Source organism: Cryptotermes secundus, unplaced genomic scaffold, assembly GCF_002891405.2.
Source record: "Cryptotermes secundus unplaced genomic scaffold, Csec_1.0 scaffold42, whole genome shotgun sequence".
In the NCBI taxonomy this organism is placed as follows: domain Eukaryota; kingdom Metazoa; phylum Arthropoda; class Insecta; order Blattodea; family Kalotermitidae; genus Cryptotermes; species Cryptotermes secundus.
In genome coordinates, this window is record NW_019720161.1 from 1,137,060 (window position 1) to 1,155,732 (window position 18,673).

General features: G+C 43.8%; 1 protein-coding gene across 4 annotated transcripts in view; it reads left to right on the plus strand.

The window, feature by feature from the left end:
• The window catches only part of LOC111866786 (protein PRY1), a 96,051-nt gene that overhangs the window by 56,577 nt on the left and 20,801 nt on the right, over positions 1-18,673 (plus strand). The window lies entirely within an intron of this gene.

Below are 18,673 nucleotides of genomic sequence, written 5' to 3' on the forward strand. Positions count from 1 at the left end.
AGGCGGAGTTGCTGCTGCTCCGGCGAAAGCAGCTTGGGCACAAATTTTGCCGCCACTCTTCGCATGCCGAAATCCTCAGTTAAAATTGTGTTTGCGGAACCTCTGCTGATCCCAACCTCATCAGCAACTTCACGGATGGCCAAGCGACGGTCCTCCATGATCAGTGTCCGCACTTTTTCAATGACATCAGCATTTCGGCTCGTTGACGGTCTCCCGGAACGCTGCTCACTGTCCGCCGACATACGGCCATGTTTAAAGCGGTTGAACCACTCTTTAATTTGAGTGACCCCCATTGCATCATCGCCGAAAGCCTGCTGAATTTTGCGGATTGTTTCCGCTTGGGTATCCCCAAGTTTCTGACAAGACTTGCAGTATCACTGCTCCAAGCGTTCTGTCATCTTGAGCGAAACGAGAATGTGACGAACACGTCTTACACCACTTCGCTATCTGGCAGCCACAGACGCATCCGGCAGTGTTGCGAGTCAGCAAAAAATCACGCATGCGCATGAAAGTCCCTTCTACCGCTACGCTCAGTTTCCCCACCCCTTTGGCCATTACATACAGCGGAAAAAAATAAAGTCGGATACTTTTTGGGCATACGGTACACATACCAAAAATCAATGCTTTTGTGGGATTCGAACCCTTGATCCAGGCTTCCTTCCGAGCGAAGACAGTTGATACTTTAGACCGCCCGGCTACCGTGACCGGCACACCTTGAAGATGGAGGCGACATATTCTTTCGTAACGTTGATTGACTTTAAATGGACTACATGGTGTTATATAACAGAATTGTTACGCAATGCAAAGTTTTCCTAAATTGTTAAGCCTGAATTAACGACATTTCTCACTCCCTCACCCCTCGGATGCCCGATTTATAAGTAAGACTACCTTCACATACTCGTCATTCTTGAAAACAAGCAGAGCAGGCATTCTTTACAGCACACCTATGTTTGTTCGCTTAGACGAAGCAAAAGAATTGTTCTGGCATGCAAATCAAAATACGAGATCCAATACTGAGTGGCTTGCTGTTCACAACCTCTCATGGTCACTGTATTAGTAATTCTGAAGGCGGGAATTTGAAACACAAGACATTAAAGCGTCCCTTGGTGTCATGACCTCCATAAAAAGTTTCAAGACCGGTCAGATGGTTGTTAAAAGGATGAAGACGGATAAACTTGATTATAGTAAATCCGTTTTCTCCTTCAACAAATATTAGTAAAACACTCGTTGAGAATTCATTGGGAAATCTTAACTTCCCCCCGATACCTCCCCGTTCTCTTTTCTAGCCTCACATAGTACATAATGATGCGTCAAGGCCGACGTATAACACCATCTCCCACGAACACCACACACAAATAATTAATTGTAAACCGTCTCCTTCAAATGGTATACAACTTTGTATATTCAAAACAAAATATTAGTATGACTTACAGAATATGCGGGGCACGCGGTAGCGTAGTTCATTGAGGCACTATGCTACAAGCCGGAAGGTCGAGGGTTCGAGTTCCGATAAGGTGGAGTTTTTCCTTCCAGCCGCATTATAGCCTTGGGGACGACTCAGCCTCTAACAGAAATGATTACCAGGAGTCTTCCTGGGGGTTATAGGGCGGCTGGTGCGTAAGGCTGACAACCTCACTGCCATCTGTGAGCCGATTGTCTAGAAAATGTGGAAGCCTCGACGTCTCACAACCCTATGGGCCTCCACGGTCTGCTACAGGGATAGCTTCAGCTTCTTATTTGTTTACAGAATATACTCTGTACACAGAAACAAAATAATTCAATCTCGTTCGTGACTTACTACATATTTTTTATTGCTAGTGGGGTGGGACTAAGCCCCTTATACTGCGGCCACTTCTGGCCTAAACCTGCTACATAACTTACGATCATGCAGCCTGTTAACTCTAAACAGTGTTACTGTGGTGACCGGAAATTGCTTATGAAGATGATGAATCCTAAGCTTAAAAAACTGATTTTATGTGTACAGGGATATTTATTTATTTATTTTTCATTGGCTCTACAGCCCTCATTTGGGCCTAGGCCTACCTCCATGAAACTCTCCGGGGATATTTATTACGTGCTGAAAATTGTACGGTATACATGATTTTTTACTAAGTAAAAAGGTAAAACATCCAGCAGATCAACGGAACCGGAAGGTATCCGATAATTAATTGGAAAGGGTGTGGAAGGAAGAGGTCGCCTAGCATAAGCTACTATCCTGGAGGGTCAGGGGAAAATCACGAAAAATTAAGTTAGGATAACCGGTTTCCGAGCCAAGATTTGAAATCAGGACTTACGGGTTAGGAAGCAGGAGTGGTGAAAAGTCGACTGGGACGTAAGGTAATTACAGACCCGAGTGTTTCTAATGACATTTTTCTGTTTCTTGTTCTAGAAATTAAACGTTTACGAGAGTCGTAACACATTTGTAATTATTCCCTTGCGAAAGGTCTGCATACGATTAATTCAATTACCTCGAAGCTTTTCACCTTTGTTGACATTGATTTTAACGTTTGCATGGCACGTAACAATTTCCTGTAAAGCAACAAAATGACCTTGGTCTCTTTGTCAGAAATTGTTACAGTGTTCGAGTCCACGTTGTACGTTTCCGATAGGAACGTCCTCTAGGCAGTTAGCGCATTGGGTTAAGTTCACTTTTAGGTTCGTTCGCAAGAACCCCTGTCTGCAAGTTGGCTTTTGCTGTCTTATATGGTAAAAGTAAAGGTGATGGTTGTGTCAAACCGAAACATGTAAGGCAGAAGTGATAAAGAAGTGACCTACAAATTGTTACACTCGACGGACTTTCTATTAACTTAGTAAAGGTAAAGTTGTCCCTGTGCTTGTCTAATTAAGCACTACTCCATGAAGACGTATGGGGGAGTGGATGTATAGATCAACATTTTCTTGACTTCGGCACTAGTTGGAGGTGAGTAGTCAGCTTCATGTTCCGGCCACTTTACCCCCGGGGAAAGCGCCCCGGTACCCGTTGGATAGGAGGTTGGGTGGACCCCAGAGCCGGTCTGGGCGACATGGAGAAGAGAAAAATTTTGACCATATCGGGATTCGAATTCTGATAGATCTGCCTTTCAGCCCGTAGCCAGTCCCTATACCGACTACGCTATATAGGCAGGATGAAACTTCATTGTGATCGTGAAAAAATTCGATCTAGAAATTTTGAGTGACATACAGATTTTCAGTACCCCTTTAGTTAGTTAGTTAGTTAGTTATTGGAGAGGGTGGGTTTCCCCATGCACTTAGACCTGTATTGGTCCATTGTGCTTCCCTCTATGATTTCAACCAGTCTCTATATCCTACCGGTACTGGTGCTTACCATCAGTCCCGCCCAGCCAACGAGACCGGCTCTACTAGTTGAGAGGTATCTATAATGCTTCCCCCATCTACCGGAGGTATTAGAGACTGCTGTTGGGCGGGAAACGTCCGTAATTTGGCTCAGTGACCTCCTTTGGAGATATGAGGTTCTTTTACGTGCCGTAAAGCTACGACACGGGACCCACGGCTTAAAGTCCCTCCCGGAGGACTTGTTCCCTGAATTTTTCCGCCCTTAAAAATTCGACGAGCTCCGCCGGGTATTTGAACCTGCGTACTACGAGTCATGAGGTGGGAACGTTACCTCTAGACTACGGAGGCCGCTTTCAGTACCCCTTAATATGAAAACTAATTTTTTGAACGCCGACTGCCTATTTGTATGTAGTGTATGCATGTATGAGCTCGGCGCCAGAACGGTTGAACAGGTTGTAGTTATACTGGGCATTTAAGCGTTTATTCATCCTAAGTTGGTTCCCCGTGAGTATTAAATTGTTTAGAGCCGTTTCTAGGCAATAGCTCGGTGAACACGTTCCCGGGCAACGGATATGCATGCAACAGTAGAGGTACTGTTGGAAACGGTGTGTTCTGCTCGGTTCGTGCAGAGGGGTTATAAGGAAGCCAACTGAAGCAAGAATACTTCAACTCCCTGTGGAGGCGGGTTCGAATACCTCCACCATAGCACTGCGAGTCGTAGGAGGCGAGGAAAAGGCAAGTCTCGATTGTGAGACAGCAAAAAATGATCGCGAGTCCCAAGGGAGTTGGACCGAGAATGACCAGATTGGCAACTGCCAGCAGCAGTCACAAACGACAGACCCGTACCCTCATCAGAGAGAGTGCCCCTCATTAACAAACCCGTAACTGTCTGACAGTAATAAAAATCTGGTCGTACGCCCCACATGGGGTTCATGATGACGTAACGACTCGTGTAACTTCATCGAACAGATTGATATAGTGGGTAACGGTCCAGACTGGTATTTGGAAGATGCTGGGGTCAAATTTCGGCAGGGACACCGGCTGTCACAAGTGAGGTTCCTTGTGGACTGCTCAGGGACCGCAGGCAAATTTCGGCAGGGACGCCAGCTGTCACAAGTGAGGTTCCTTGTGGACTGCTCAGGGACCGCAGGCAAATTTCGGCAGGGACGCCAGCTGTCACAAGTGAGGTTCCTTGTGGACTGCTCAGGGACCGCAGGCAAATTTCGGCAGGGACGCCAGCTGTCACAAGTGAGGTTCCTTGTGGACTGCTCAGGGACCGCAGGCAAATTTCGGCAGGGACGCCAGCTGTCACAAGTGAGGTTCCTTGTGGACTGCTCAGGGACCGCAGGCAAATTTCGGCAGGGACGCCAGCTGTCACAAGTGAGGTTCCTTGTGGACTGCTCAGGGACCGCAGGCAAATTTCGGCAGGGACGCCAGCTGTCACAAGTGAGGTTCCTTGTGGACTGCTCAGGGACCGCAGGCAAATTTCGGGAGGGTACCGCAGTTAGGGAAGGATTGTTTTCCTGTAAATCCTTCCTAATTCGTCAGTCATTCTGCCCTTCTACACTACGTAGTCTCGACACCAAAATTATCCTCAAATAACTAAAAGAAATATATAAAAAGGCAAAGCTACGAGTATACCTGCAACAGGCCGTGGAGCCCCCTAGGTTTGTGAGACGTCGAGGCTCCCACATTTTCTAGGCAATCGACTCACAGATCGCGGTTATGTTGTCAGTCGGCGGACCTTTACTCTCCCAGGAAGATTCCTGATACTCATTCCTGTTAGAGGCTGAGGCGACCACAGGGCCATAATGCGACTGGAAGGATTAGGTCAATTGAAAAATCCGGTGACTTCATCGGGAATTGAACCCACGACCTTCCAGCTTATATCATAGTGCCAGAACCAACTACGCTACTTCGTGACCCACAAGAAATATACTCATTACTGTTACGGGAGCCGGGATAGCTCAGTTGTTATAGCGACTGGCTGAGGGCTGGACAACCGAGAGGTTGGAGTTCGAGTCTCCATAGGGTCAAGAATTTCCTGTTCTCCAAATCGCCCATACCGGCTCTTGGGGTCCACCCAACCTCCTATCCACTGGATACCGGGGGTTATTTCCCTGGGGGTAAAGCGGCCGGGGCATGAAGCTAACCATTCACCTCCAATTATGGCCGAGGTCAAGAAACTATGTATCTATACATCCACTCCCCCATACGCCTTCATGGCGTAGTGCTTAATTAGTTAAGCACAGGGACAGCCCTACCTTTATCACTATTGTTACAATGACACACAGTGTTTTAGAGAGTTTCCATGTTTGTGTCAGACGGTGTTTCCCGTATGCGCCTTTTAGAAGACTGGAGACAGTGCAAGAGGGGCATAACAGCCTCCGTCTCTTTGCAGCATAACAATCCACTAGCCAGTGTCTAAGCATTGTGAAACGCGAGCAAGGCGCTGGAACCGCAACAGAAATTACTCGCTCTACAAATTAAACGTTAGCCTGTGACGGTCTACAAAGTCGTGTAATTAGAGCCTGTGTACAGGTATTCTTAAGACACTTTTACAACATAAAGCTCGATAAATAACCTAATTACGGTCCAGTCAATTATTCTAAATGATCAAGTGCCCAAGTAGGATAGTGTTACAGTGGGAAAGGGAAGGCAAAGTTTGCTATTATACAAAATTTGAGGCCCCCACAGCGGATTTTATGGGGTATAAGCTGTGTAGTCCGCTGAAAGTCATCTGCCGTTTTGGAGGAGAATTTCGCCCTGAAGATGACAGCAATATATTCCTCTGAAACTTCGGTTAATTTTCAACTGACCTCAATTTTCGGAATACGGATCTCTTGTTCTTGTATAGTTTAACGATTCATCCTCCTGCCATTTTCATTTGGGGGGTTCTAGGGGTTGTGTTAGGATGATGGAAGAATGATGAATTGAAAGGATCAGGAAACTGGTAAATGAAATGTAAAGCTATCCCTGTAACACGCCGTGGAGGCTCCCACATTTTCCAGACAATCAGCTCACAGATGGCAGTGGGGTTGTTAGTCTTACACGCCGGCCGCCCTTTACCCCCAGGAAGATTCCTGGTACTCATTTCTGTTAGAGGCTGAGTAGACCCCAGGGCCATAGCGCGGCTGGAAGGATTTTTTTCCTTGGCACTACAGCCCCAGTGGGCCTAGGCCTACCTCCATGAACTTCTCCGTTCACTTCGGTTTTTCTAGATCTTACCCATTCGGTAGGACTCCTTGGGCGGGTGATCAGCTCGTCGCAAGGCCTCTACCTATACACAAACACAGAAAAACCCACACACACAAACTAAACATCCATGCCCTGAGTGGGATTCGAACCCACGATCCCGGTTTCCAAGCGAGCGAAACAGTACATGCCTTAGACCGCTCGGCTCCCGTGACCGGCGGCTGGAAGTATTAGGTCAACTAAAATGTCTAATGACCTCATCGTGATTCGATCCCGCGACCTCAACCAACTACGCTACCGCATGCCCCTTCTGGGAAGACGCTGTCATGGTTTAATAGAGGTACTACCCTGACGCATCTGGAGGGACTAGTGAAAGTCACAGAAATCTGAGAGAAGATAAGATTCGAAACAAGTACATCCGGAGGAGGAGTCTAGAAACGTTACCGCTATGCCAACCCGCTCCATCTCTTGACGAGATAATGACGACATCAGGTTGAATCTGACGAATCAGAAGTGCCGACATTAAAGCAAGTTACTATTATACCATTGCTCCATACCCATCTCTATGGCTCCCTGAGGTGTAAGGCACCCCTTATCAGGCAGCGCATTATCACATTTCCGGTCGTTAAATTGGTCTCTTCACATCTGGCACGACACTTCACTAATCACGCAGTATGAATGTTAGATCTAAAGAATATAAGCTTCTGCGATGCAACGCCGTATAGTCCGGTAAGAGTTCACCGATTTTTCGAAGGAACATACTGCCTCCATCTTCAGGGCCGAAAAGTAAGTTCAAGCAACCAGCAAAAGACCTATTCAGGAAAGAGCGAGTCATTGGGGAACTTGTACCAGACTACACGGCGCCATGTGCAGAAAATAGTACTCTTCATGATCATCGCTGTGACAATTTCAATTAGACTCTGTAAACAACGCCCGTTGCTGGGCAACAGATTCCTGACACGCACCAGTGGACTAACTGGGAAGCGGTGTTCTCTACGCGTCCACGCGACAGCTGTGTGATGCAACAGTAGAACTGCTGGAAGACATGTTTTCTACGAGGTCCGAGCCGATGTGTTATAAGCAGGACAAGTCTACAGTTTAGTCAGTTGTGAGAGAGTCTCTGGTCAGTAAGGACGTGAACACGCAAGTTGAGGTATCTACGGCATTAGAAGCCGTTACCAGACAATGACTGGTGAAGACACAGAAGAGTGAGAGGTTTTAGTGCGTGCTGTAGTGAGCTGCAGAGTGTGAATTAGCGATAGCGCTATAGTTACTTGTAATTGCGATCTATAAGTGTTCAATAAATCGAATTAGAAATCCAAACCCCGTCTATAGTCATTCTATCGCGTGACAATATATATCAGTATACACATACAAACCTTGCTACAACTGATACGGTATAACGGGTTTTAATTGGAATGTTTCAAATTAAACATAAATTATCAGTCAATAATCGTTTCACTAGCTTAAGAAGAGGTCAGACTATTTGAAAAGCATTAGCAAAATACTTCACAGTTTTACATAACCTAGAATCCTTCAACTTGAACTCAGCTATAAACAGTATGGCTGTCACGCCATCGAATGACGTTTAGCGTATTATTTGCATTAATGTCTTAGTCACATTATGCTCAATTTTTTTCCTTGGCACTACAGCCCCAGTGGGCCTAGGCCTACCTCCATAAACTACGTTCGCTTCGGTTACGCTCCAATTACACTCTTAAATGAAACAGAGGCCATGAAACATTAGGGCTGTTTCTGTGACGTATTGATAGAAGGAAGTTTGCACAAATGGAAAACTGCCTCGTTCAAATGCACGCTAAAATTATGATCTTCCTTTAATGCAAGAGCCCAAAGTTTCACATTGATACAAAACGGGGGTTTATTTTTTTAGGTAGAATGTGGAAGGGCAAGAAAGGGATTCAGAATTATGGTTATGAAGCTTTCCCTCAGTTTAATATTCTCCTAAATTATTCGTGAATCAAATTTCAATTTATTACCGTTCCCAAATATCTGAACTTTGCCACATTTTGGAAGGAATTGTTTTCTTCTTTCTATTTATATTATGACTCTTCCCGATATTCCTTTAATGAGAAATAATAATTATACTAATTTCCTCTATGTTTACATATAGTCTAATCTCCTTGCTTGGCCGGTTCATAGCTCAAGCTGTTAGTCGCTGGCTTCCCACCGCGGTGGCCCAGGTTCGATCCAGGCTCTGGTCAAGTGGGATTTGTGGTGGACAAAGTGGCGCTGGGGCGAGTTTTCTCCGAGTACTTCGGTTTCCCCTGCCAATCTTCATTCCACCAAATTCTCCATCATCATAATCACCTGGGGCAGGTACAATAGGCCAACCAGTGGCCGCCATGCCTAATGGACCCAGGTGGACTCAACCCCCCACTTAGCGAATTAAAAATAAAATCTCCTTACTAGCGTCTAACACTGGCCGTATTTTGTCTAAATATATCTACGTTTTGTTTGCCCAATATCAACAGGATATCCCAGCAGAAGAGATATTCCGTTCAATTCCAATCCGCCTGTTAAAATGTCTTTTTATTGAAAAAATATGGTATAGGTGGGACGGCTGATTTTGGCCGGTGGATCTCTGATGCGTAGTGGTCTGACGCAAGTCGGCGAGCCTAAGATTGGTGAGCATGCGCAGCCACACTATGTTGCCTCAGTAAGAAGGTAGACGTTGACCTCATAGGATCACTGTTATTAGTAGATATTGTGTGCTTTTCCCACGTGCCAGTTGCTTGTTTTTAACTGATATATTTCTTTTAGGGCAGTAACACATTTAAAAAGAAAACAAATGCCAACTTTGCACAGCCAGACAGGAGAGGTTGTAAATAACGTCCATTCATTTATGAAAAGTGAAGCGGCTGCAGGTCATGTATTGATACCGTTAAGAAAGGTACAAGAGAGAGTAGTAAGGTCAACCGGAGTTTCAGAAAGAAGTTTACGGAGAATTCTGAATGAAGGTTCTCGATGTGAAAAAGAAGGCGCTATGTTCGGAACTCCCAGTAAACACCATTCTGTACCTAAACGGATAACAAATCCAGATGATTTCGATATATCTGTGATTCGACGGACAGTGTATGATTTCTACACCCAAGAAGAAACTGTGCCTACTGTGAGGAAACTACTTCCAAAACTCAGGGAAACCATAAATTTCAAGGGAGGTAGAGCCAGCCTGAAATTGATTTTACGGAAGGTGGGGTTTAAATGGAAGAAAACGCGAAATAACAGGGGCGCCTTGATCGAGAGGAACGACATTAGGTCGAAGAGAGTATCACATTTGAGTGCAATAAAGAAGTACAGAGAGGAAGGTCGGCCTATAATTTATGAGGACGAGACCTTCATTCACAGCAGTAACACCAGACCTAAAAACTGGATGAATGACACTCCATCAGGGTACATGGCACCCGTATCGAAGGGCCAGAGGCTGATTATTGTGCAGGCGAGAGGCAGAACCGGCTTCATTCCCGGGTCATTGTTGATATTTAAATCTCATCTCAAGACCGGGGACTATCATTGCGAAATGAACGCGACAAATTATCAGAAGTGGCTAACAGAAAAACTTATTCCGACGTTCTGAAGACAGCAGTGACAACGACTTCAGTGACAATGATACAGTTGAACTCAGTGGAAACAGTGACTTGTCTGGAGTAGAACTGTTACACGAATAATTAGTATTGTGTTAGGTTTATGTGTATTTTAATTTAACGTTTCTAGTGTAGTGCAGCATACTGCGAGTAAATTAGTTTATCATAATAGGATGTTAAAAAGCCTGAATTGTGACTGATAGGACTAAAGTTCAGTTAAATTCATCCTGCGGTCGGAGAGCAACTTACAACCTCACAAGCAGCCAGCCTACGAATGTTCTCTCTGCAGACGAAGTAAGTTCGTAGCATTTTTTTTTGTTATATAGTCCCATTTTATTTGCAATCTGTACTAATACATTGTGCAAATTGTTATGGTATACATGACTTGAAGAGGAGAGCTCAGTTTTTAGCATAGACTCACTCTCATGCGCTGACAGTGAAGGACACCGGCCAAAAAGTATCGGCTGGCCTGTAACTTGAGTAAAAATTAAGCATTCAGATAAAATTGTCATCTTCCACGCAGGAATTGAAATAGGATTTCGTAACTTGATGTACGAAGGTTTCAGAAATACATATATACATATCTCTGTATATGTGTTTACATATGTACGTACATATGCTGTGGCTTACCGAAGTCAAATATATTTCGAGGAAGGTTTCGGGGGCCCTGATTTCAGCCATCAGTCTGTCGAAAGAGACTTGATCAAGATGCTTACAGAATATTGAGTAAAATCTGTCTTTACATAAGGCCCCCCATACACACACAGTTTGGCCTTCCGATCGACCTTAGAGACAAAACTGTGACAGTTTACCCCCTCCCTTTCCTCCCCATACACGCGCAGATAAAGCGGCAGGCTTCATGCCACAATCACGGTCTTCCAGCCTATAATGTTGAGTCACACACGTCACGTGCTATGGTCCTGCAGGCAGAACTGACGGACTGACGGGTTTCCCACAGGCCAACAGTCCAAACGATTGGCCGGCCGGCCGGCTGCACCACACACGTCAGTTTTGCCTTTCAGTCTTCAACTGTGCAGGCCGAACTGAAGGCCAAACTGTGTGTGTATGGGAGCCCTAAGATATACAGGCCTATTTCAATGTATTGTGTCTTCTTCACATAATCTTCCAACGAAACGAATACCGCGGTGCAGTAGTAGCCACGTCTGCTTCCGTTGGCTGGAGATCCGCGTTTGAAACTATTCAGTTCCCATGGAGTCGGCAGTAAACTGCGTCTGTAAGTCTAGCAGCAAAATTGTGGGTTAAAATCCTGAACGCAGAGTAAAGTTGTAGTACGTAGAGCTGACAGTCCGCCGACGCGGAGTAGGAGAAGTAGTGGTAATGGGGGGGAGAGCTCCAGCATGCCGACAAGTGTGGCGGGGAATGCAGTACAGGCGTTCTCAAAAGGAAATAACTTCTTACCTCATTGTGTTGCATAGTGATGGTGGTTTATTTTCGTTGATGTTCACACATCCGATGTTAAGTTTTAAGTGCCGAATGGCAGACTATTATGCACTATACACTATTATACACTTTTCACTGTAATATACATGAAGAGTTTATTTACATATTACACGGGTCTATTCTAAAGGGGCCACACCGGCAATGTCCGCATAGATATCATCTCCACATGCCTGTCCTTCCTCGTCACCACCAGATGAATCGGAGCTATCATCAGAACTGTCACCACTATCACCAGCAACATGGAAGACGAACTCCTGTCCTGAGTCCAAAAGGCCTTCCCGTGCCATTAATTGTTGCTCAATGTTCCTTACATGTTGGCACCTACGCTGCCATTTTTCTGCAGTCATGGAAGCCAATTTTTGGTCTGCCAGTTTAATGACATCATCCGTCTTAAATGTGGTATTGTTTTGAGCAACCCAATGTTTTATGGTGGCCCATATTAACTCAGTTGGGTAGAGTTCTGGGTGATACGGAGGGAGTCGTAAAATATTGTAATTGTGGTCTGCAGAGATTCCATCTATTTTATAGGAAAGGTATTTCGGTTTGAGTGGTAGGATCATATTATATATGTCTGGATTCCGAAATGATGGAACATCAGTGTTATTGAAGGTAATAGGTGGAAGGTGATATTTGAGCCAGGACGTCAGAGAATCTCTTCTTGAATTTGGGTTAGGGGCTCTGTTTAGTTGTACATTATGGTAGGGAGCATTATCAATGACAAGGACAGAATCTGGGGGAAGGTTAGGAATAAGTCGCTCCTTTAACCATTTTCCATAATTGGTGTAGTTCATGTCACTGTGGTAGTCTCCTGTTTTTGGTGGGATTTAAAGCGGACATAGGCATTAGGGATGAAACCTTGCTCTCCCCCTGCATGGATAACAATGAGCCGTTGGCCTTTGGACACAGGGGAAAATAATCCCTGGATGGATCCATCACTCCATGCATATGGGGTGGTGTGCGATGAATGAATATAGGTTTCATCCATGTAGATGATTGGGCGGCCCTCTTCCCTATATTCTTTAATTTGCTGCAAATACTGAAGACGTTTGGCTCTGATATTATATCGTTCCACCAGTAGCTGCCGATTGTTTTTTGTTTTCTTCCAGCGGAACCCCAGTTTCAAAATAATTTTCTTTAATGTGGAGATGCATCCCTGAAAATCTAACGTTTTCTTCAACTTTTAGTGAACTTTCTTCAGGGTAGGTTGCTCTTCGTACCACAGACTCGTTAAAGTCGTCCAGTGTGGCTAGTGGAGATTTCCTAGGTCTTTCTTTATGGGTTGTCGAAAATGAAGTAGAAGCCCCAGATTCGATATTTTTTGTTTCTCTTATTATTCTTCTGACACTACTTTCCGATACACCTGTTGCCTTTGCTACTTGCACTCCTACGTTCTTCACTGTAATTGTTGGCTCAGCCTCTTTCATATACTTATAGTATACATTACTAACAATTTCTCTTGATTGTGAATGCTACACTTTTCCACTCAGTTTACTTCGTGTAGGTGGCATGTTAAAGAGATAGAAAAAATGTGCAAATAGAAATAAACAAAAAAGAAAACCAACGAATAAAAATAAACAATGAAATAAAATATTAATAAAGTAAATAGAGAATAATGCACTCAAATACGACTCCAAGAGTAAAAACTGTTTAACTTGACTGTACAAGGAAGAATGCTCTTGAGACGTCCGCTCGCACTGAATGCAGACGAATGACTAATCACAACACCCCTCAACTTTCAAGAATGGACCTGCCCAACCACTGCGCAGCTTTAACTGACTGTCACTTCTAAATACCAGAACTATTTTTTTTATATAATAAATACATATGTGTATATAAGAAAATAATGCGACGTCCTCCCCTCATTAGCTGCAACGGGTTCGCGGGAACCCCGAAGGAGGCGCACTTGACAGATTGCTTTACATTGAATGTCTCCCTTTCAAGTTGTAATATGAGCTACGAATAAAACATTGCATTTATAAATATATTATTTTTTTTTTTAATTTTCAATTTCTTTGCCCTTTAGTTACGGTCGTAAAATTTGTCGATGGATCCGTACACTGTTATACTGCAAGGTCCTTGTGGTATTTTCTAGTTATTACCTGGAATTTCGGTATAGCGACTAGGTTACGGGTTGGACGACCAAGGAATCGGGGTTCGATTCCCAGTAGAAGCAAGAGATTTTACTCTCTACCATAACGTCCAGACCTGCTGTGGGGTCCACCCAGTCTCCTGTAAAACTGATACAGTGGGTGTTTCCCCGGGGGTAAAGCGGTACGGGTGTGACGCTGGCCACTAACCTTCATCAAGTGTCGAGGTTAAGGATATGTAAGTCTGCGTAAATTGCGTACATAAAAAATTTAACGTCATAAAACCATATTTATTGTTGATACAAAACAAAAAACAAAACAAACTCCGTGGTTTTAGTCCGCAAGCAAACTATACCGACCGAGCTACCGCCACTTATCGGTGAAGTTAGTGCCAACTTTAGCGGATAGAGGTTGTCGCGTGGTCAGCGCAACGAATATCCACGCCTGTTAATTTCGGTTTTTCAGACCGGAGCCGCCATTTTCTTGAAACAGCTCCTCAGTTATCCTTGCGAGGCTGAGTGGACCACGTTCCAGACCTACTACTTCTCAGAAAATCTGGTAGCGCCGGGAATCGAAGCCGGATCTTTGGATCTATAGCCAGGAACTCTGACCACTGGACCACAGATGCGTAAATATGCTAATAATATCGATATGAATACAGGGAACAGCCATTTGCTGAAGCAGTTTGTTTGCTTGTATAAAACTGCTTAATAATTGTGAAGCAACATATCTTATGCAACCGGATCAGACAATCAACTGACATGCAGTACTACGTAATAACCACGTGTCACGTTCAGTGACACACGATGTCGCCTCGCGTGGCTGCTTTATGCTGAACATTGACCGTAACGTTAAGGTCTCCCTCCTTGTTCTTCCTCTGAATGTTCATATCCATCTACAGGACTATACGGAGTTACAGCCCATAGAAACACACTACACACACACACACACACACATAGTCTGGATGATACAGGATGATCACACGCAGCGAAAGTTTATAGAATTTGCAACAAGACGGCCGTAGTCTATTTCAGAGTAAGAAAATTCGGATATAAGTATCGGAATTTTCATGACCAAGCCCTGTGAAGAGCCTAAGCGTGTGTGCTGCTCCAGAACATGAGAAATCCAGCTGCCTCCCCTCATTTGAAAACCGTTCTACACTCTCAGAACTTCACAATCATTGACACAAATTTCCAAGACTCACCAAAACCGTCAATAGTATCGTCATATCGTATAGTTTTATTTGCATTGTTGCACAACATGTCCATATTGCTACAAATTAATGTTCGCGATATTAACACAAACACAAAAACAAACTCCGTGGCTTGAGTCCGTAAGCGAACTATACCGATCGAGCGACCGCCGCTTGTCGGCGAAGTTAGCGCCAACTTTAGCAGATTAGAGGGTGTTGCGCGGTCAGCGCAACGAATCCCCACGGCGGTTAATCTCTGTTTTCTAGACTTGAGCCGCTATTTCCTTGAAATAATTCCTCAATTATCCTCACGAGGCTGAGTGGACCCCGTTCCAGACCCACTACTTCACAGAAAAACTGGTGGCGCCGGGAATCTAACCCGGTACCTCTGGATATGTACCCAGGAACTCTGACCACTAGACCACAGACATGTCAAGAATAAATTAATTAAAAAATGGAGAAAGGAAAAGGTTGTAACCGTCCAAACCTTTCAATACTCTTTAATGGACGCATGTTCCTTTTCAGCCATTTCAATAGAGTGACTGATTTATTAGGGAGACCCACCCATTAAGAAGTTGACATGATTTTCGCATTTAGACAGGAACAACTTATTTTGATACCTGGACCTTGGGTGACCGTTAGAGGGTCGAGGCAATTATGAAAAGGATATGTTTGTTGTCTGCCCTAAACTAAGACATAAGTGCTTTCACATGTAGGGTCCCGGGTTCAAAATCTCTGGATCTCTTCATTCTCAAAGTTAGTAATGTGATTGTCTTGTACTGATGGTATCATGATTTGGCAGTTAAAATCAGCCATTAGAGAGAGAATTCTTGTCTGGGAGAAAGGCCGTCGGTTCAAATCCTATACGGTAAGAAGTGACGCTCCCGGAGATAGAGTGGGCAGAGGCACTTGGCGTGCAGAATTCATCAGAGACAGACGTATCCGACTTGGCACTTAGAATTCACCAGAGGCAGACGTCATTTACCTGCTCTCTCTAAGTTTATCTAAATTTAACAGTATTTATTTGGCTCGATTAATCTTTGGCACATTACTCCCTACTCGCCGATAAAGTTATAGTTTGATTCTGAATTAAACAATATTGTGATTAAGCAGAAAATAGAGTACTTTATTCGTATCAGTGGACTAGTTTTAAATGTGCAGTCTCCGCGTTGCCCCAGTTATTACCGTGGCACAACCCTGAGAAGAGTCAAAAGTGTTCTACCGAAGCGGGCAAACAAATAAATAAACATAAAGATAGATAGGCAACGGTCATAAGAACTGACGAACAACGGTTGTAAGAAGTGTTCAGGCCGTGTGCGGTTATAAGGTCTGTAAAATATGCAGTCCATGGAGGTCGCTTAATAGTAAAATGTTGCCACCTATATAAATATGTGACAGCTACTGTGGTGTGAAGACGTCGTAACATACACAGCAAAATAACATACATAGTCAAAACCCGTGGGGTTGAGGCACTATGCTACAAGCCGGAAGGTCGCGGGTTCAAGTCCCGATTAGGTCATTGGATTTCTTTTCAATTGACCTAATCCTTCCGGTCGCAATATGGCCGTGGGGTCGACTCAGCCTCTAACAGAAATGAGTACCGGGAATATTCTTGGGGGTAAAGGGCGGCCGGCGCGTAGGGCTGAGCCGATTGTCTAGAAAATGTGGGAACCTCAACATCTCACAACCCTATGAGCCTCCACGGCCTGTTACAAGGATACCTTTACCTCTTTTTTTTCTTGGCACTACAGCCCCAGTTGGCCTAGCCCTACCTCCATGAACTCTCCGTTCACTTAGGTTTTTCTTGATTTTACACATTCTGTAGGACTCCTTGGGCGAGTGATCAGCTCGTCTCAAGGCCTCTACCTATACACAAACGCACACACACACACATACACACACACTAAACATCCATGCCTTGAGTGGGATTCGAACCCATGATCCCGGTTTCCAAGCGAGCGAAGACAGTACATGACCTTTACTTTTACTTAGTCAAATACCATGGTTACCATGTACGAGTTCTTTTCACTTTAATTTAATTTATGGAACAATTTACATGCACATCTTTGGAATCTATTGCTTCCGATGAAACTAAATACACAGTTATTCTGTTGCATGAATATAACTATGGGTGTTTTTTCAGTTCCCACATTAATTAACGATGTACATGCATTACCTGGGCTCTCTCTTCAAGTATTCGCCTGAAAGTAAAATGCAAATGCACATCCATATATCGTGCATGTTACGCCTTTCTTAATGTTTGTATAAAATCAACTGATTTAGACAAAAAGAAATTAGTTTAACAACATAAATTATTAATGTACGCCATCGTACTTCCTGTTATCGTCCTGCCATCTAGCGGTTGTCACTTTGATTTGAAACGCATTGACCTTAAATCAGAAGACAAAAGACAGACGGCATGCGTGAACGAAGGGCAGATCTTTTATTCTTTCATTCCTTTCAGACCCAAGGCGTGAAGAAGCCTTATTTTCCTATTCATCTTTGCCCTCTTCTTGTTTCTCTTCCATCTTCATTATTTTTAAGCATCTTCTTCTTCCTTTAATTCTTATTCTCTTTAAACGCCAGCTCCTCTTCTTCCTTCTACAATTCTTCTTTTCCTCCTACTGCTCTTTAATTCTCATGTTCCATCTTCTTTCCTTTCAATGTCCTGAAAGACATAGTTGTGCGTTCGAGGTTAAAGGTTAAATTTTCTTTATTGCGGCTGTTTGTGTGCTGCTAGCTGATTTCAGACTGTATATGCATTAAATGTTTCTTCTTGACTTTCATCTTCTTTCCCCTCATTCTGAAATGAAATCCCGCTACCGTCTATGCAAGCAAACACTTCTATCGATTCTATACAGAGCTTCATTTGTTCCCACCCATGTTCATCTACTCCATCATGTCACCTCCTGTCTATCCTTGAGCCTAGCAGTGACCACGTGCGCAGTGTTCCAGCAGTTTGTTTCTGGCGCATGTCGTCACAGTTGGTAAGCAGACTGTAGTTATACTTCAAATCTCTGTTAAACAAACACAGTTAAAAAGAAACACGCGTTAATGTGACATTTTCAATAGACAAATATCCAAGGCTTCAGCACCGGAAACAAACTGTTGTTATTAAAATACTTCACAATGGACTTGAAGTGTCCCATTCAGAAAGTTTTTCACAGTAACACGTTGTGTGCCCGGTAAAATCCAAAGCAACCGGGGAAAACACACCCCTTCTCTACATCATTTCCAAAGAATTCCACTCAAACTTCTAAGCTGCTACTGATGAGCTGTTGTTTTTATTTATAAAGTTCTACACCAGACTTGCTGCATAAAGTCTTTCTTAAGGAGATGATTGTCGGTTCTCTGGTTAAGACCGCTCCCACCTTTGTGGGACCCCAAGACTCAACACCCTGCTTACAAGAGACTGTCACTAGATCAGTGATACTCAATCTTCTGAATCTTGTGGTCCATCGGCCATTTTATCTAAAAACTGGAGTCCCATTTTATTAGAAACAAATCTTATTTTGTAAGTTTGAGGTTTTCACGGCGATGACTGNTTCTTCCAAGAAGTGTATTTTACAGTTATGTAAACGTTAGGATTATATTGTAACGTGTTTCGTTACTGAATATGCCGTAGAGATCGTTAATTGGTTTATTGAACAATCTACAAATATCGGCTACAATTAATTGTCACAATGTTACGGGTTTCCACACTTTACAAACCCTACAACAAAATCTCTTAACACTATCTTCAAGAGTCTTCACGTATTAATAACGCGGGAGCTATACAAGTCTCCCTGAATTACACACTCCAAATATAACTGGTTATCGCACACGTGTCTGTAGCTCGTAAC